The following is a 22,366-nucleotide window of genomic DNA, read 5'->3' on the forward strand; positions in this document are numbered from 1 at the left end:
CAACACCAAATCAAAAGTTGGGACAATATAGAACACCCCCCACTTTTTTTTTTCTCCATCAAACAATAGCTCTGCATGCAAACAGACATCAATCATTCACTCATAATCTTCACCTCAGTCACAATATCTGTGGTTACAAATTCGATGAGCTCAATTTCTGTCCACCGAAGTACATGTGAGAAATGAGCGTAGGCCTTGCAGCGGAGAGAAAAAAACAAACGTCTATTCAATTCAAAAGGACAGTCTCCATCTATTCGCCTTAAAACAGCCTGTGGTCGAAAGCAAAGTAAAGGAGAACAACAGCTTTTCTTAAATGTCCTTGGTGCCATTTAAAGATAATGGAAATTGTGTGCTGTGAAGTACGCCAGGTTTCTCTGTGGTAATTCCTCTTTGCATTATGGGTTGAGGACTCGGCACTTACCCGCCCTACTGCTCTGATCATTATTCATGGCCGCTGAAAGCACACACTCACACAAAACACAGCGCATCTCTGGAGGTGCAACAGAAGAGAGGCTGCCAGAGATCCTTAGAGTGTCACCATCAAAAACAGAGAGACAGACAGGCAGACTGTGTGTGTGTGCTTGTGTGCATGTGTATGTGTGTATACGTGTGTTTGTTGTGCCTCGGTGACCACTAGCTGCTTTCCAGAGTCTTGTTAAAGGAATGGCTCAGGCAAAAACAGGAAAAAAAAAACACACAAAAACTGTCATTATTTACTCACCACCATGTCATTCCAAACCAGCATGGTGTTGTTTTTCCTATGCAACACGAATAGAGAATTGGTAAAAAGGGTCGTCATGCATCTTTTTTGCATGCAACATCAGCTCGCGGCTCCTAAAAGGACAACAAAAAAACACCATAAAAACTATAAAAGTATACTGCATGGCTATTATACTTCTACAGATACTGCTAGAGCCATATGGCAACTTTGTGAGGAAATGAAGAGGTCTGGTAAATGTAGGTCTTTGAATAAATTGAGTGCAGTCAGTTTTCTTCATAGTCCAGACCTCCTGCGTGTTCCTTATCTAAAGAGTTGGCTAAAGTTACTTCACTTCCAAAAAAAAAAAATGTTATGCTTAGATTTTTTTGTCTTGTTTTTAGTATATGATTTTGAAATAATATGCCAACATTAAGTAAGTGTTTCCCCTGGTAAAAAAATAAAAATAATAATAATAATAAATAAATAAATAAATGATCAGCCAATGAAGTAAGCTAAATATTTTTTTTCATTTTGATGTAAAAAAAAAAATACAGGTTAATTTAAGCTTTAAAAGAGTTAAATTATAGGTTAATTATTACCCCATTGAAGGAAGAACACATGTATTTTTGACAAGACCATATGTTTTGCTTGTCTTGATAAAGCTTCTTCCCAGGCGAGGTTAATATTAGGTTAGATTTAGGTTGTGACATTGGGTGATCAAAATTCTATGTCTAGCCAGAGTCTAAGGACAACATTTTTTTTTTTTTAAGTCCAATGATGATGTCAAATGTCCACGTTAAATGACATTTGATATTTGGTTGATTTTTATTTTATTTATTTATTTTTATTTATTTATTTATTTATTTTGTTTTGGAAAGTGATCAAAATCCAATGTTGAGCCAAAATCTTAAATCATATTGATGTCAAATACTGACATTTATTCGTCAGGTATGGCAACCAAAATCCAACATCTGATAGATGTCATAGTGAGACGGTCCACACAACGTCAAGCTGTTACTGTACATCATTAGATTTTGATATTTGGTTGATTTTAGGTTGGACATTGTTGACGTCAGCCTGATGTTTGGTTCTGTTGTCAACCCAATTTTCATTGCCAAACTAGATGCAATGTCCCACGCAATGCAATGTCCTGGCATCATGTTGATATCCTGTGCCTCCTGGGTTAAGTAAGTAAAGCATTTTTATAAAATGCACATATTACAACCCTAAGCATATAATAATCTTAAAAAAAAAAAAAAATTCAACTCTAAAAATGACTTTTTCTTCTCTACTTTCCTTAAAAAGTAACTCACACATTTGTTTACTTTTTTAAGTGACTAAATATGTTACTATTGAAAGTAGCGTTACCCAACATTGTTTAATATTCTTTAGATAAAAAAATAGTGATCCTTATTCTAGCTTAATATTTTTTTTTATGTTAATTTACTGCGTAATATAGCCTTTTCATTCAACATAGGCTCATACTAAAAATGTAGCCCTATATTCATTTCTAAAATGAACCCTACAAGGCGGTACAACATTGTTCCTGCTTGCACTTAATATATTAGCTGACTGCTCACCTCGTATGGACAGCTTTTCTGCTGTTCCAGTTTGTCCAGTGGCTCTCTGTGTACCTAGGGGAATTTAAGATGAAAAGCAGAGTTGACCGGTGATGACTGGGTTATAGACAAAAAAAATAATAATAATAATAAATAAATAAATAAAATAAAACAAACAAGTAAATAACAGAGTGTGAATGTGGTAAAATCTGAAAATGTAGTAAAATCAATGGCCTTTTTTTTCTGGAGGTCAATCTGTGCTTTAAAACACTAATGGTTGGGTTTAAGAAAGGGGGTATCCATCAATTGATCAGTCAGTAAGTCAGTCGATAGTGGATTTATGCGAGAAGAGCAGGTGTGAATGAAAAAAAAAAAAAAAAAAGCTCATATTTTGGACATATCTGGCAGTCTTCAAAAATGTATATAGGAGTACGTAATCAGAATCAGCATGGATTGTTTTCATTTTATTTGTACAAATACAATTTTTATATTTATTTTGTGCTTGCGAATGTAAAACAATGACTCATAGGGTGAAATAAATATAACCACCTTAAGCTGAAATGTTCTTGTGAGGTGAATACCTTGATGCCTTCTTCATTAAAGGATCGAGTCGCCTTGAGACTTACTATATTGTTGAATCTTAGAGAGCCACGACACCATTCACACATGCTTTAATGGACGTGTAGCTCATGGGAGATTTAAGAACAAGACATCACGATGTCTTTCCAGCTTGTGCTTTCGGAGAATGGCTCTAATTGGTCTCACAGCGTGATAGATCACCATGTAAGTAGGTGTCCTGCAAAGAGCGGCCTCCTGTAATATGAACATCTCCTCCCAAAACCCTTGTTCTTTCATCTTTAATTTTCATTTCCTTGGCACAGAGCTCTCTCCATATGGCCCGATCCCTATCAAAAGTGCGAAAGCATGAGAGGATTCTTAATTGGGCTTTAATGTCTGGTTGTAATTAAAACTGAAAGGAACAAAATATAATGGACACTCGCAGAATGATTGTCTTCCTCATCAGAGCTTGATTAAAATCTGATATGTCTTAAACGCATTAAGACTAATGAAAGAAATGTGGGAGGATTTTTTATTTTTTTTTTCTTCCCCTCTGTTCGTACTTCCCTTAATCAGTCATTTATTTGATTTTTATGACCCTCACAAGACTCAAAAGTTCGAGGATGCATCGAGTTTGGACAGTGAATCCATTTTGTTCAAACAAACAACATAAACTATTGAGTATTGTTCAATTAAATGCATGTTCCAGTGTGTTCTGTTCAAAATGGACACTTGCTGTTGTATATTTCAGTTGACAGATGCTAAAAACAAACTCTTGGATTGCATCCACAAGCAATAAAACACATAAGCGTGAATTAACCACAATAACACAGCTCCGAGACAGCTGTGAAACTCAAGTATCTAAGTAATGGATGGGCTATCAGATGATTAGGGAATTTGGGAGCGCTATGAAAAGACACAAACGGTCACGCTTTGTTGTTCCCATCCTATCATCTCCATCTATTCTGTAGTGAAACAATCGTCGTCCACCCACAGACACCTGTCGTGGTTGTTTAAGAGGAGGAGAGTTTTGGCTCTGAAAGATGCATGGGAGGAACATTATGATAAAGTACGAGAGAGAGTTGAGTCATGCTTTTCCAAACCCGAATGACAATCTGCTCTGCGCGACTGTTGAAACAGCGGAGAAATTTGGATTTGCAATTAACTGGAGGCTTCTCTATGTGTCGTGAGGGGTTAGGTCATGTTTCTGAGTGAGAGAAGGCAGTCGTGAGACAGACAGAGAAATTAAAGAGCGCTTTGAGCTTGGAGACAAATTGGCCGTTAACTTGATACGGGCTGTAAAATTTGGTTTCCGAGCAGCCGGACCTTGTAGCCTGAGAGTCGCCGCTGCGACAGAGGAATTGTGCTAATGACTCGGAGTGTTCCAGTAAATGTTATTGGTTAGACGCCCGAGCCATCGGTCTCTTCCCAGTCCAGTGAGCACATTGTTATTAATCTCTCTCGCGCACTCTCACACACGCACACACACAAATGGATGACAGTCGATAGAATGGAAAGTTTGAAAGACCAAAGACTTCAAGTCTCACATTCATCACTCTGGTCTGCAAACACACTCTCACACACACACACACTTCGACTTACCGAAGCTTGCTCAAACTAGAATTATCTGTGCTGCTGCAGTTATAATGGATCACTGTGGTTCTGTTCTGAAACCTAGTGAGTCTTTTTGCTGCCTACGATACGGCCTGCGTATACAGTATGGATGAGTGATATCTTATCGTTTGTAATATACTCAGAAAAATTTGCCCTATGATAAAAAAATAATTAAACAAAAATCGTCATAGTATAATCAGTGACTATATTTAGGCCGCATTTACACTGCACTGTTCAAGTGACTCCGATTTTTCTCCCATGTGGCACTGATGGGACATGGCCAATATACATATAAGCAGGAAAAAAAAAGCACATGGATTCCAAATTACTCAAATTAGATTCAGGCCTTGTTCATATGTGGAAATGTATCTAATATGAATCGGATCTGTGTTCTCGTGTCGGAGATCGGAGATCACCTGTCAATGCGAGTCGCGCATCATTAAACCCATTGCGAATGACATCAAGTCTAATACTTTCATTTCAGAACAGACTTCAGCAGAGTCCCAAACCTTAAATCTCAAACACGAGGACTACACAGCTTTTTATATTTTCATATAGCACGGGTATTTAAGCAAGTTAACGGGAGCGAGAGAGCGCAAAGTCCATCACGTAACCAATATAAACTAATGTAAAACTAGTGCACACATCACGTGAATAAATCACGCCATGGACATTACTTTAAGATGCCTAAAGGTTTAAAAAAAAGCCTATATATCAAAAGATGATGGACAAATGAGAACCTTTCTGTCATAAACTATAGTAAAACAGCTTGTCAAAAGCTGCGATCAGATTACATACAGGAATAGAGTAAGAGCACACTTTAATTATCAGCTGTTAGTCAGCGCCCAATCTTTTTTTTTTCCTGGTCATTGCGCCTTTGCCGTGCGCTGTGTAAATGCAGACAATCGGATACGAGTCATTTTTAAAAGATGATGTAAGCAGGTCAGCAAAACAATCAGACACAGTCACAAAATCGGGATTGGCCATCAAGATCTGCAGTGCACATGCAGCCTTACATAGACTTTAGTAATTGAATTATTTGCCTCCATCTGAGTAAGACAATAATATGATTAAGGTGTTTACATGAGTCTCTGTCAGTCATGCAGGTTTGTAATGCTATGCACTTGGGCAAATAATGACAGAAAAGTTTTATTTAACTAATCTAGCCAAAAATCATAGAAAAAAAAAAATCTTTGAATATTTTTGTCAGAAAGCAAAATACATAAGAGTTGTAAGCTAAATCTGGAGGTGAATAAAGCAAGACTTGTCCCAATCGTATGTCACATGCAGTAATGGCAGTATAGATAATTCCATGTAAAAAAATTGACAGATTAAGCAAGAATAGTCTGGAAGTATTCTCAATTCAGCACTTGTCAGGCAATAAAATGCATGAAAATTGTGCATGATTCTCCTCAAAGTTGCTTTGGATAAAAGTGTCTTTTAACTTAATATATGTAATACTAGCCTCACCACTGACTTTGACGTGATGGGCAAAAGTTTCAGTGAGATTAATAATAAATTCAAAACCATGCTAATTAAAAGTTGCTAAAGCTTTTCACTTCTTCAGAATTTCAGCCTTCAACTAAAAAAATTTACATGATTTTGCAAAAAAATGATCTTAGCAGTCCCCAGGTGCAAAATTAAACACAACGTTAATGAGGACAAAAGGTGATTTTTTTTTTTTTTTTTTTTTTTTTTTTGAGGATGATTCATTTTATGATTTAGATAAAGGGAAGATTTAGTGTTAGTTAATGTCAAAAACCAGCAGAGCAGCAGCAGATTCCAAAGGCTGTCCTGATCTGACATGCAGGCTTGCTTATCTACACTGCCCTTGTAATTTATTTGTGCTCTTTTTTGCTCGGCACAGTGTATTCTGGGACAGTCTGTAAAGAGAACATGCAGATATTGCCTGAATTTGAGCAAAGGAAGGAAGAGAAAGTTACTCAGAATGTTTACACTTTAAAAAAAAGTTTTAGCAAATTTACACCAGACACTTTCTTATAATCACTCCATATCTCTAAAAAAGAAATAAGTAAATAAATAAATACATAAACAAATAAGCATTGTCCATTTATGAAGTGTGTCTCACAGGTGAGTGGGCTTGACAAACCACCTGTGAAAACATACATATTTCTATAAAAAAAAAAAACTCCTTAATCTAGCAAGGAATTATCTCAGAACTAACAGTTATTTTGTATAATTAATACTTCTTGTGTGTATTGCCTCTTCTTGTTAAATGGCTGGATACATCCTCAATTGTCAGTCACTTTGAAAAAATCATCTACTAAATGACTAAATGTACAACGTAAAACTGAAGTATTCGGTAATACTTTATAATTATACACCACAAATCATTTATTAAGCATTAGCAAATAGTCAATGCATTATTTGTTAAGCATTCTACATTAATAGACATTAGTATGCAGTTTTTAACTGCATAAACAAATACTGTATTCTTGGATTAGAAGCACATTTTAAATCTGCCTAATAATTGTTCTACTTTGCTACTGATTTATTTTTCATGACTAAGTTGAGTATTGCATTATTTAAAAATCATATGTATTCAGGAGTAGTATAGATGGTTTTTAAGATTATAAGGCTAGTAAATGATTAATAAACTATTGCTGTCAACATGTATATATTATTTTTTCAGGAATATCTTAGTAGTTAATTTATATGTTAATAAATGCTTTATTAACTCAACTTCATGCAGTTTTGTGACCTAAAGTGAGGACTATTTATGCTTTGTAAATCCCTAATAAATGACAGTTAAAAGCTCAGTATTAAATGACCAATACATCTTTGTAATCTTATTTAAGTAAAATTACTGTTGCTGAATCATGACAGAAGTGTCAAAATATAACATAGAACTGGATAAAAAACAACAATATAATAATTTAACAATGTATTATGATACATTTCAATGTTGTTTAGCAAAGTTGTAACTGTTTAGCAATGTTTAAAGTGTACAGTCATTTTATTGTAGTTAAGATTGCAATTTTTTTTATTTGATACAGTTTAATTTGAGTATCTTCATATATTCATTTCTTAAATAGAAATGAATAAAGTCATTTGTGTTTTTCTCCGCTTAGAGTATAACTGAGCATTTAATTGTCATGTATAAGGGATTTTTAAAGCATAAATAGCCCTCACTTTAAATTAGGTCACAAAACTGGATGAAGTTGAGTTAATAAAGTACTTATAAACATACCAATTAACTATTATCATATTATTTAGTTTGGGCTAGTTTCAGCAAGCTGGACATTGCTCTACAATGCCCTTGATGGGTGAGTGGGGGAGTGTCTTTTCGTCTCTCCAAGGTGTGAATAATTCATGACCATTGTCACTCACGCATAGAGCTAAGATGAAGCAAAACAGACTTAACAAAATGTAAATCTTTGTAATAATTGTGAAGTAAATATTTTAGCCTACAAGACAGGTCACTCAAAAGTCTTGTTCATGCACGTTTGGTGTGTTTTTGGACTATTTCTGCTACCTTTTTTCTTCTCCAAAACCCACTAACCACGCATATTTATAATTTTTTTTTAAAAAACGCAAGCATACACAGTTGAAGTCAGAATTATTAGCCCCCCATTGATTTTTTTTATTTTTTAATATTTGCCAAATCATGTTAGACAGAGCAAGGAAATTTTCACAGTAGTCTGATAATATATATCTTATTTGTTTTATTTCGGCTACATCAAAAGCTTTTTTTATTTTTTTAAAACTTCATTTTAAGTTGAAAATTATTAACCCCTTTGAGCATTTTTTTAAGTCTACAGAACAATTTTATTTTTTAATTTTACATACAGCCCTGTGTAGCACAGTGCTACAATAATATTTGAGAAATATTGATGTACAAATAATGATGTGTATATATATATATATATATATATATATATATATATATATATATATATATATATATATATATATGTATGTATGTATGTATGTGTGTGTGTGTGTGTGTGTGTGTGTGTGTGTGTGTGTGTGTGTGTGTGTGTGTGTGTGTGTGTGTGTGTGTGTGTGTGAGAGAGAGAGATAAGTAACTGAAATAAGCACAAATTAGCATGTCAAAACTTTTTAGGGGCCTCAAAATCACAACAGGGTTAATGTAGAGTTCATGCTTAACAGATAATAAATTCACTATTTGCTAATACTTAATAAATGATTCATAGTGTGCAGTAAAGTGTTACCAGGTATTCTCTTCATTCATAGTATTTTATTGTATGGACTATTATATAAGTATGGACTTGAATGTATATATTATTAGCCCTTCTGAATTATCAGCCCCTCTGTATATTTTTCCCCAATTTCTGTTTAACAGAAATAAGATTTTTCAACAAATTTCTAAACATAAATCTTACTAATTCATTTCTAATAATTGAATTCTTATATCTTTGCCATGATGACAGCACATAACATTTGACTAGATATTTTTCAAGACACTAGTATTCAGCTTAAAGTGATATTTAAAGGCTTAACTAGGTTAATTACGTTAACTTTGCAAGTTAGGCAAGTCATTGTATAACAGAGAACTGTTCTGTAGACAATTGAAAAATATACATATATATAGCTTAAAGGGGCTAATAATATTGCTCTTAAAATTTTTTAAAGCAATTTTATTTCTAGCCAAAATAAAACAAATTAGATTTTAGGAGAGAAAAAGATTTTAGGAGAGATTTTAGGAGAGAAAAAAAAATATATAGGAAATACTGAGAAAAATATTTTCTGTGAAAATATTGAAAAAAAAAATCACAGAAGGGCAAATAAATTTTACTTCAACTGTATGTCTAAATGACTAAATTATTTCGATAAAACAAAATAGATTGGAAAAGAACAAAAATGCTTTTGCTTCAATTCCATGAATGGTCTGATATTCCTTTAACCTAAAATTGAGCTGTTGCTCATAATTCGAATATGAAGTTTGAATAAAACTGCAATAACCCTGACCCTTGCTATGAATTCTCTCATACCACCCACCTTCCTGCGGACAAAATATGATGTAGATTAGTGTGTGTGCATGCCGCTATTCAGGTAAAGCAGCAGGGAGGTATGTTTAATACATGAAATGCACAGTTGGACACCCACTTGTCCAAATGAATACTTCAAATTATAAAATATAATCCTCCTCTCACAATTTCAATTTCTCCTTCCCTCCACTCCATCACGCCCACACATAAACTCAAGCATACAAAATACGCTGTAGTTTTATACTTGTGTACACGTTCTTGCATCATTTTCTCCAAGCGTATTCCCCAATGGGATTACTCAAGACAGGAATTACCTGATCTTAAGAGCACAAGCTGGCCTTTTTTTTTTTCAGAAAAAAAAAACACACATCTTGAGTGCATACAGGTGTGCAGTGAAAAGAAAAAAGAACCTTCAATAACACCCGGTCTGCGCTCTCCATTTGTGTAAAAAAAAAAAAGGTGAATAGAGGGGAGGGAAAATTCTCCATCTAAATTCCGAAGGCTGGAGTCCTTCAGGGTAAGTGCTTCTCGCCAGTGCCATATAAAACGTGCCGGAATGAGAGAGAAGCTTTGATGAGAATCTCCTCCAAAATGTGGAAGTGATGGAGAGACACAGAAAAACTGAGAAATGTGTCAGACAGGGAAAAAAAAGAAAAGAATGCAAAAAGATGTCAGACAAACGTATCATGGGAAGAAAACGAATGCATTTTGCATAGACTTTTTTTTTTTTTTACTATTAGCTAAATCCAAACTAACAAAGACATCCCTGGAGTTTTAAAACTGGACTATGATTAAAACAGTTGTTGTTTTTATTTATTTGTTTATTTTTGGTATTCCTAGAAAAACTGTTGCCTCACAGCCAGAAGGTCACTGGTTCAAGACTCAGCTGGGCCAGTTGGCATCTCAGTGAGGATTTTGCATGTTCTTTCCAAAATGGCATGGGTTTCTTCCGGGTTTCTTTTCTATGGGAGCTCCGCTTTCCTCCACAATCCAAAGACATGCACTATAGGCGAGTTGAATAAGCTAAATTGGCTATAGTGTATGAGTGTGTGTGAATGTAAGAGTGTATGGGTGTTTCCCCAGTTTTTGACTGTGGCTCTGGAAGGGCATTTGCTGTATGAAACTGAAACAAACTGTACTCTAAAAGAGATCTGTTCTGGACTAAATTTTGAATCCCACTTCCGCCAGGTTTTAGTCCGACCGCTACCGCTTATATTCAGCATTTGTTGTCCTGCTGCCCGACCCACCCCATTTTCTACCCAGAGAGGAGTACAAAAACGGAAACCACCCAGCTATACAGAATCCAGACAGTCTATAACAAGCTGTCTGTAGAAACACACACACACATAACATCTATGCTCGCTCGCTCGGGAGTCGGGAGCGATATTGTTAGACCTCAGTACAACCACAGGAATGCAGACCCGCTCCCGTCTAAATTTACACCAGTTATCGACCGCTCCCATGCTTTATTCAGAAATTTATTCCCGCACTGCAAGAAATCTGGTTGGGTCCCACGGCTTTCAACAACAGGAATGCAGACCTGTACTCTGAAATACAGACTAATCCAAAGGAAAATGAATGAATGAGTTTAGAAAAAGCCCACAATTAAATAAATGAAATCATAAATGGTTTATAATGGACCCAAGAGTACAGTAGATGTTTGATTTTGGTGACCGTATCAAATTTAATAAACAAAAACGATTTTATATACATAGCACATTAAATGTAAGCTATCAACTATGATGTTTCAAATAACTTTTGTGAAAATAAATTGTCAAAAAATGGGTGAGACAATGCTTTCACACTGTAATATATATAATAATATGATAATTAACAGTTTCCATATTTTGTGATTTTTTTTATTTATTTATTTTTTTATGGTTTTAAATTAAATTATGACATCTTGATATCTGCTTTGTCGACTTTTGATGTGGAAAATTTAACAGTTTAGCAATTTTTCAAACAAATGACATTTTATTAGTTTAAAATAACACAATGTATAAGACCTAATATATACCTGTAAGGTATGAGGTCTAATATATGCTTAAAATATAGAGAAATTAGTCTGTAAAAAAACTGAAAATGTACTGGCAGTTTAATACACAGTGTTTGTACCATAATCTACAAAACCATTCAAGACAATTAACCACTTTAAACTATTAAAAATGTTCAATAAGTAACTTTTTCAAGCCTTTCAAGGTTAAAAGTTAATGAAAGAAAGATCAAGGCCCCATGATGTATTTCAGAAGCATAATTAAATAGGAAAAAATAAAAACATGACTAAATAAAACACAGAATATTGTTAATTTACAGATATTTTACGTGAACTTACTGAAATATATAAAAGAAAAATTTATCAAACTAAAAACTTCAAAATGGGGAAAATCTTAGACAAATGGGATAGTAAAGCATAAAGGATATTAAAACATAAAATGACGTTTAATTAGTATTTTGGGTCTGCACCATGATCCTTAAATTGAGTGTTTTAATGCCTCATTAAATGATTCTTGATTGTGTATGGCCATACACCCAAAGTGCTTCACAGTCATGAGGGGGGTCTCTACACAGCACCACCAGTGTGCAGCTTCCACTTGAATGATGAGACGGCAGCCACAGGTCAGTGGCACCAGTGCGCTTACCACACACCAGCCATAGGAGGAGTGGAAAGACCATGATAGAGCCAATTCGGTGGATAGGGATGATTGGGAGATCATGATGGGGGGAATTTGGCCAGGACACTGGGGTTACACCCCTACTCTACACAAGAAGTGCCATAGGATTTTTAATGAACACAGAGAGTCAGGACCACAGTTTAAGGTCTCATCTGAAAGACGGTGCTCACTGACAATACAGTGTCCCCTTCCCTATACTGGGGCATTAGGACTCACACAGATTGCAGGTTGAGCGCTGCCTGTTGGCTTCTTTAACACTACTTAAAACAGCAACCTAGTTTTCCCATGTGGTCTCCCATCCAGGTACTGACCAGACTCAGCCCTGCTTAGCTTCAATGAGCACCTAGTCTTGGGCTGCAGGGCGATATGGCTGTGCCGTTTGTATGTATGTACAGTGCTCAGTGTAATTGATTACACCCCGATTTAAAAATGATTATTTACATCAATTTCTCCGTGAATATAGGTATTGTATTTGGGTGCATTTAAACAAAACTGTTTATATATTCATTAAATATATTACATATATTATTAAAATGGTATTTTAGTCACCAAACATATTTAGTAATTGAAAGATAATACAATTAAGTTCAAGCCAAATATTGCAAAAATAAATGACAGCTTACGGAATTTCAACTAAATATTTATTTATTTATTTATTCATTTATTTAATATATGTGCTGGATAAGTTGGCGGTTCATTCCGCTGTGGCAACCCCGGATTAATAAAGGGACTAAGCTGACAAGAAAATGAATGAATGACTTTCTCAATACTGTCATCACTACCATCACTCACATTTAATGCAGACTGACAGAGAATATCTTTAATCAAAAGATGCAGATGTTGTTCGACTAGACTTTGATAGTTAAATCTCATGCCTGCCTGGTGATTTATTTTTAATTTTATTTGTGATCAAAATCTCTCTCATCATCCGGCCTGATTTCTCGCTCTTACACATACATGCCCGGCAGGAAATAAATCACATGCCTCTCATGTCTGTCAGCATCACACGCAGGCCTAAGGCACTGATTAGAGCTCGACACTGGATCTGACCCCCTGGTGTTGTGGGTTTGGGGGTGGGTTGAGATGGGACGGGGGGTGGTATGTCATATCGCCCTGACAGGTCAGGCTGTTTATAGGAGGCTCATTGAGATTCCCCCTCTAGAGGCAATGCAGCTCTGCCTGTCTGGTCCTGACTGACAGGTAAGTCCTTGCGGTGGCTGCTTGCCCGTGGAGCAAAGGGCAGCATGACAGAAACAAAACAGTGGAAATTTCCTCTAATGAGTGCTTAACCTTGATGGCGTGGGGTCAATAAATATAACCCTATGCCTCAGGCTATAAAGTTAACAGTACAGCTACTTCATAATACTAAAGTTGAAGTCAAAATTATTAGCTTTCCTCTGAATATCCTTTTTAAATATTTCCGAAATTATGTTTAACAGAGCAGGGAATTTTTCACGGTATTTCCTATAATATTTTTCCCCTGAAGAAAGTCTAATTTGTTTTATTTCAGCTAGAATAAAAGCAGTTTTTATTTTGAAAAATACATTTTAAGGTCAATCTGATTAGCCCCCTTAAGCAGTGTATTTTTTTGATTGTCTACAGAATAAACCATTGTTATATAATGACTTGCCTAATTGCCCAAACTTGCCTAATTAATCTAGTTAAGCCTTTAAATAGCACTTTAAGCTGAATACATGTATCTTAAAAAAAATTAGTTATTAGAAATTAGTTATTATTATTGCTGTTATGTTTACAAATGTGTAGAAAAAATGTTCGGTAACACTTTATATTAACTCCACACTATGAATCATTTATTAAAGGTGCAGTAGGTGATTGTCCTCAGAAACATTTTTGTTGTGTTGGTTGAAAGTCTCTTCACAGTCCAATAGTAATGATTACAGTAAATAATCTAAATGTGTTTATATGTATTTTTATATTCTGGGTGAGGCATAAAACTAAAAAATGTTCATCCAATTAACTAGAGTCGGACCGACATCTCCCATAATTCCGATAAGCAGGTCAGACTGTCTGTCAGCAAATGTAGATTCGGACTTCTGCGCATCTGTTCACGCAGATCCTCCATTCGTGCTAGCCCGTCAACATAAGCGGCTCTGCGATCACGACATGGACCGGGAGAAATCAAATGCTGAGTTGAAACTTTTAAAAACCTGAATCAATATTAGAGTGACTTTAGCATGCTGGAGGAAGGACGACACCATGGCTGAAGTATTTCTGTTAGACGGGTAATGTTCTGTTTTGAAACTATTTTAGTCAGGCTAAGCTGATGTTAAAGAGCCCATATTATGGGTTTTTGAAAATTCCCCTCCATGTAGTGTGTAACACAGCTCTAAGTGAAGTGGAGTATCCAGCTAAGGCTTAAATCTGTTAGTGTACAGTGTTAAAAACGGTTGATTCATCTAAAAAAGAGTCGACTCATAATGCTTCAAACGAGTCGCCTTGATACGGATTCATTAGGTGTTTCGCCATGACGTACGAACGAAACCAAGTTATTCACGTGCACGCGCAAACCCGGGAGATTTCAAACCTGAGGCCCCGCCCTCTGACGCAGAAACCGAGACACACACACACACACAAACATGCCGGTCGATTGAAGTCACACTGCAGATGGATATATTGAGTCTCTACCCAAAGATGAAACCTCAGCATTATAGCCAAGCAGTTGGAAACTACTGGAAACTTCTGGAAGCTACATGCTACAAAGAATACTTCATCAGCGTTTGTTAAAGGAAGGATCAGTAAAGAGTAACTTACTGATAGACGTCAGGATGGGTTTCTTCCTCCATTTCTCAAGTGTAAGTACGTGCGATTAAAGTTGCCTCGTTGACTCTAGCTTGCAAATGTATTTAGTTGTGATTTGTTACTTGTAACCGCGTGTACTGTATCAGGTTAACTCGCTATATTCTCTTATCGTGTGCAAAGTCACGTTAAAAACGCGACGCGTGCTGCGTTAACGGAGCTCCGTGGACGGGGAGTAACGTTAGTGTGTGTGTCTGTGTGTGCGTGCGCGCGCTGTCGTCCGGAGGTGTGTGTGTTTGTGTGTGTGTTTGTGTGTGTGTGTGTGTGTGTGTGCGCGCGCGTTGTCGTCCGGAGCAGGGTTAAGTGCGTATGTGTGTGTGTGTGTGTGTGTGTGTGTGTGTGTGTCTGTGAAAAGAGCAGAGTGAGAAGGAGATCTCCTCAACTGTTTTTGGAGTTTTTGTTCAATAAAATAGTCAGTCGTCTGTATTTTCAAGTCCATAGTCTGTATTTACATTGACCCACTGGCAGCTAAAATCCACGCCTACACTATCAAGCGTGTATGAACTGTGATTACTTTTATATTGCTGATTAGCTGTTTGGCATTTCACTCTCTCACTGAAGGCAGTCGACCAATCGCAACAGACTGTCATTGGTCCAATCAGCGCAGATTAGCTTCGCGCTAAGGAGGGGTTTGGGAACAAATGAATCCCTGAACGATTCATACAGGAGTCGCTGGGATAATTAGGTAAAAATAAATGCAGATTATAAGACCATGAAAGTGTTTTTTGACCTTGCATGCATATTAAACTGTTGTTGGAGACCCTTACAACCAAGATATGACCCTATTTCATGTATAATATGGGCTCTTTAAATTGTGTTCTGTTATGAATGACTTATATGCACAGATGTGTTGTTCAGCCACTGAAATCTCCCGGTGAAAGATTGATGTGATTATTTTCAGTTTCATAAGGTCCTTTTACAGCATCGTTAATGTAGATTTATATTTAGTTTAACAATAAAACATCAGTAAATAGCGCTATTCTGCCTAACCTGCTTTATTGAGCTGAAGTTGCTTTTATATTCACATTGGGTCATTTTTGAACAATGACAGCCTTCCTATACTGTTTACCATGCTACTCTGAATATTCGCACTGAAATAGCAATAGTGTGGCTAAGTAAATGTAATTCCTGGACGGCGCTGGCACTAACTAACTGGCGAATGACATGAACTAGTGGGTTGTTTGTCTGTTGTTGTAATTCGCTCGTGATTTCAGGGGGTGTGGATTTGAATCACAGTCCCTCCCCGCCGTCCAAAGATAATATGCTAAGCAGTTAGCATTTTGGCAGATCACGTACCTTTAATTATTAGCCTATAGCGAATTCATTATTTGTTAAGCATTAATAAACATTAATAAATGTCAGTAAGCAGTTTATAACTGCAGTAACAAATACTCTTGTCTTAAACACATTTATAATGTGCTTAAAAATTGTATTTTCATAATTTGAGTGATTTATTTTTCATTACTAAATAAAGTATTGCCTTGTTTACAAACTAGTTATTTAATAGTAGTCGATGGTATTAAGATCATTCTGAATGAGTTAGTAAGTGATTAATAAACTATTAAAATCATTGTTTATATATCTTATTATTCAGGCATATAGTAATGGTTACTATGTATGTTAATAAACGCTTTATTAACTCAACTTCATGCAGTTTTGTGACCGAATCTAAAGTGAGGATTATTTATGCTTCATAAATCCCTGATAAATGACAATTAAAGGCACAGTATCAAATGAACAATACATCTTTGCAATCCTATCTAAACAATAAAATAACAGTACAAATTGGATAAAACAACAATATAATAGTTTAACAATATATTATGATGCAAGATTTCAATGTTATTTAGCAATGTTTAAAGTGTACAGTAATTTTATTTTAGATAAGGTTGCATTTTTTTTCATTTGATACAGTTTAATTTGGGTATCTTAAAATAAATAGAAATGAATAAAGCATTTTTTAGTTTTATTTTTTCCCTGTTTAAAATATAACTGAGCCTTTAATTCTCATTTATAAGGGATTTATAAGGCATAAATATTCCTCACTTTAGATTAGGTCACAAAACTGGATGAAGTTGAGCTAATAAAGCATTTATTAACATACCAATTAACCATTATTATATTATATGCCTGAATAATAAGATATATAAACGTTGATTTCAATAGTTTATTAATTATTTCCTTACTTATTCTGAATGAACTTTAAAAACCACCATCTATTCTTAAATAACTGATTTGTAAATAATGCAGTACTCAATTTAGTCATGTAAAATGAATCATTAATAAAGTATGAAAATACAATCATTAAGCAGATTATAAATGTGTTTATAAGTCAAGAATAGAACATTTAGCTGTAGTTATAAATTGATTATTAATGTTTATTATGTAGAGTTCAAGCTTAACAAATACTGAAATAAGTATTTGCTAATGCTTGATAAATGGTTCATAGTGTGTAGTTAGTTTAAAGTGTTATCAAATCTTCTTTTCAAAAATACAAAAATTGAAGGAAAGAAATAAAGGGGGCTAACTCAGGAGAACTATTAATTCTGACTTCAACAGTATGGCCAAGTTAACTGGCATTAAAGGATACATATTTTACCCCTTTTTAAAGATTTAAAATGAGTCAATGTGTCTGTAAAGTTTTAGCTCAAAACACCCATCCGATTATTTATTATACCTTTCAGAATATTAGAATTTTCTGCTCTGAACAAAATGTAGCTGTTTTTGTTGCCTCTGCCTTAAATGCTGTTTTTCCCCACCCACAGCGGACACACAGGCACACAGCATTAGCACTTAACTTTGTACTGTTTTTGGGCAGCAATTTGACAGGATACACATTAATATCCTCTGCTGTATGGATATCCGTTATGTTAATGTACAAAATAAACCTGATTTAACATCCACAAACCGGAATTGAAGCTTCTTCTTTTATAATTAATTCATAAATAATTATTTTATATACGGCTGTGGTGATAAAGATGATAAAATCACTGTATTTCATTACAAACATGTTTTGTTAACGTTTTAAACTTGTAAAACTCATTCTTGATCACTTTTGATGATGATTAATGATCACAGCTAGCTAAAATGATCTTTAATACACAGGTACACAATTACCCTGTGTTCTTGGGTTGATAAATGTGTGTATGGATGTATTTATAAACCGAGTTCCTGAAAAAACACAAATAATTCCCTGTGTGTTTGCACACTTGGCAAATACTGCTCATTCTGATTTGAATACTTCCAAATAATTTATTTATTTATTTTTTTATGTACATAAACATGAGAGGAGAACACAAAACATTATAGATAGGTGAAGTGGCTGTCATAACTGCTCTGATAGCCATACAAATACGCTGTAGGTCGACTGATTAGAAAACTCTGTGCTTTTTACTTTTTTTTCAGCTTCAAACCAAACTTATGATTTTAGGTGGATAATTGTAAATCTTATTTAGTTAACATGCTTTAACATGTCCATGTCCATGTTTAAAAGATTGTTTTTGTTGAAGCAAGCTGTTAGTAAAGCTTGCCAAAGATGCGTTTGTGTTTGATCAAAAACACAAAATAAGGCAATTTCAGCATGTACTCTGCTGATCCAGAGCCATGCAGTACTATTAGTGTTGACAGGATTCATATTGTTTCAACACAAAATCACATTCACTTCCATTTTGTCCAACTGTACAAAAAAGTGATCAAATTTTGACACTTAAAAACACTGCAAGCTCTCAGTTTGTTCTAAGCAGCCTTCTTTTTATCCTTTTCTTTTTTTATTTATTTATTTATTTATTTATTTACTTACTGATTTATTTATTTTTTTATTTTTTTATGTTTTTATTTACTTATTTTTTGTAAACTGAACCTTGAGTAGACCATAAAACATTATCATCATTTAGTAGAAATTAGAAATTGCGCTCTGTGTCTGATTACATTTTTTCAGTAGAGGAAAGATGGTGGTCCATGAATTGAAGCATTGTCAGAGGAAATGAGTAATGAGCAGGAAATGTTCCTGAAACAGAACAAATGGAAGAATAAACAATATTGTGTAGTCTCTGTAGCTCCAAAGGCAAAATATATATTTAACTCATAGCAAAGCCTAAGGCAGCTTATGATTAGATTTTTTTTTTCTCTCCACTAATTCTGTTTTATCATCCTCCTAAAATCTAGCAGTGCAGCAAAAGCAGCACAGCAGATTCAAAGGAAAAACAAAAACTCACTCACATGTGTTCATAGGCTACACCCATACAGAAATCTTATGGCATTTTATGCAAACTACATATATAGTGGAATTTCATATTAATAAAATATATGATATATACACTATGCAACATTTTTTTTAAATACTGCAAAAAATGTTAATTCACTGTATACACACATATATATATATATATATATGTGTGTGTGTGTGTGTGTGTGTATAGTTGAAGTAACAATTATTAGACCCCCTGATTTATTTTATCTTTGCCATTATGACAGTAAATAATACTTTACTAGCTATTTTTTAAGACATTTCTATACAGCTTAAAGTGACATTTAAAGGCTTAACTAGGTTAATTGGGTTAACTAGACAGGTTATGGTAATTAAGCAAGTTATTGTATATACACACACACACACATACACACACACACACACACACACCATGACTACGCTATAGGATAACCCTCATGATACCGTTTGTTCCTGTTCGACCATTGCTTGCCTAACTTAGCTGTTATAAAAAAAAAACTGAGTTTAGACCACTCCAATAAATCCCAATTCTTTCTTATAACACATATCTTTAAAGAGAGTTGAAGTAAAAAAATATTAGTTTTTATTAGTAATTATTAATAATAGTATCTTGAAAAATATCCAGTAAAATATTATGCAACAGAAATTCAGGAATAAATTATAAAGGGGGGCTAATGATTCAGGAGGGCTAATAATTTTGACTTCAACTGTATGTTTGAATATATTAGCTGTAATTGTATAAACTGTACATACAGATAAATGGCCATATATCAGATTTCTGTATGCAAAAAAAAAAAAAAAAAAAAAAAAGAATGATCAAATGTTTTGTGTTTGGCTTTGTCAACCTAGAATGACCCTCATTATTGGTTTTGTTTCCTCTTTTACAGTTAAAAGCCGATATTGTGTATCAAATGATTTTATAAAATGACAAACATAATGAGGACTTCCCAGAAGTTCAGTCTATTTTCAAATGATGAGCCAGCAAAATGCACGTGGCACTGACTCCAGGTGTCTCATGATTCATAAATAAAGTGAACAATGAATACTCATTCTTAACGAAATGTAAAAAAAAAAATCTGGGAATGCCTGGAAAAGTAATTGATTAAAATATCAGGTAAAACACTAATTGATCAAACTATTGATGAATCGCTTGTTAGAATGCCTCATCAAAGACTCAAATCCTCATCGATTTTTGTCCCCGGCTCCATTGATTAAGCATTATTAAAGGAACATATGCTCATGTATTGACTGCCTGTTAAATGTAAATCAGCAAGCAGAGAGTATGACAAATGATCAGGGTGTTTACAGACTTCATTATTCATAAGCCATTCCAGGAAGATGCTGTAACATAATGTAAATAATGCTCCCTCCTCCCCCACCGAAGCCCATGGGAAGTGATCTAACAGAGGAGAGTGCTGTGGAAATTATGAGAAACTCTGTAGGAAGTAGGTGTTTAAATCCCTTCTATCAATCGCTGAGGCCTAAAGAGACAATCTGAAAATGCTGATCCAGCAATTAGTGCTGTTTAATCGCATGTGGGTGGAATCACATTAAATATAGATGCTGATATTTTGATTTAGTAGCAGCCGTCGATTCAAATAAAAATGCGTCACACATGGTGCAAAAATTGTCATACTGGACCTTCTTGTCGAAAAGCAGTGACAAAAATCAGCGATGTTAAGAATCCCTGATGGCAAAACTCACCCCAAAAAGACAAAACAAATTAGGTCTTCACTATAAACACAGCTTTTTGTGCATGTGAAACACAACATTTAAACTATTTACCAGATGTGAAAAGAGTAATAAAATATTCTACTCAAGTAAAAGTACAGTTACTTCCCAAACATTTTACTTAAGTGAATGTAAAGTTACATGTCTATAGATCTACTCAAGAAAAAGTAAAAAAGTAACTATTTCTCAAAAGGGACAAAAAGGAGATAAATCTCCAATTAGTTACTTTTATTTGAATAAACAACTAAATTAAAGACCAATAACAAAAATATTATATACTTATTTAAAATATTTTACATATTAACCAATTTAACAATTTAAACAAATACTAATGCAACATCTGCTATTGTTAGGTAAATTGTGCAAAGAAAATGTAAGAGTCTTGCTTTAAATGGCCTACCACTATATATATATATATATATATATATATATATATATATATATATATATATATATATATATATTTTTTTTTTTTTTTTTTTTTTTTTTTTTAAACCGGATATGAGCCCCAGTTGTCAGATACTTTAACTTAAGTCATTATTTGGGTAGCACACATATTTTGAATGCCCTCGGCAGAATTCCAATGAGCTATTTTTATATAGATTAATTCCAAGATTACAGTGAGATCAATCTAGATTTACTGTCATCATGGCAAAGATAAAATAAATCAGTTATTAGAAATAAGTTAATAAAACTATAAAAAAATGTTATAAAAAAACATTTATAAAAAAGTATAAAAATATATATGTTCAGAAACATATATATATATATATATATATATATATATATATATATATATATATATATATATATATATATATATATATATATATATATATACATATATATATATACACACATATATATATATATATATATATATATATATATATATATATATATATATACATACATACATATATATATATATATATATATATATATATATATATATATATATATACATACATACATATATATATATATATATATATATATATATATATATATATATATATATATATATATATATATATATATATATATATATATACATACATATATATATATATATATATATATATATATATATATATATATATATATATATATATATATATACATACATATATATATATATATATATATATATATATATATATATATATATATATATACATACATACATATATATATATATATATATATATATATATATATATATATATATATATATATATATATACATACATATATATATATATATATATATATATATATATATATATATATATATATATATATATATATACATACATATATATATATATACATACATATATATATATATATATATATATGAGCAATATCACACGAGTAGCAGTGCGATATGGCTGTATATCGGCACTGGTGGGAGGCTTGCATTGGCACAAGGCCACCGGCCGAATGCCTTAGTGCCCCAACTAGTGCCGATATACAGCCATATCGCACTGCTATGAGTGTGATATTGCATTTAT

At 33.7% G+C, this 22,366-nt stretch overlaps 1 long non-coding RNA gene across 3 annotated transcripts in view; it reads right to left on the reverse strand.

Annotated features, from left to right (window-relative positions):
• LOC103911847 (uncharacterized) overlaps positions 1–22,366 on the reverse strand; it is a 66,143-nt gene that overhangs the window by 23,034 nt on the left and 20,743 nt on the right. For all 3 annotated transcript variants that reach the window (XR_012387245.1, XR_012387243.1, XR_012387244.1), the window contains 2 exons: positions 2,281–2,334; positions 722–834 (listed from right to left, as the gene is read on the reverse strand). This is a non-coding gene — a long non-coding RNA (uncharacterized lncRNA). The remainder of the gene's footprint in view (positions 1–721; positions 835–2,280; positions 2,335–22,366) is intronic.

This window comes from Danio rerio, chromosome 11, assembly GCF_049306965.1.
Source record: "Danio rerio strain Tuebingen ecotype United States chromosome 11, GRCz12tu, whole genome shotgun sequence".
In the NCBI taxonomy this organism is placed as follows: domain Eukaryota; kingdom Metazoa; phylum Chordata; class Actinopteri; order Cypriniformes; family Danionidae; genus Danio; species Danio rerio.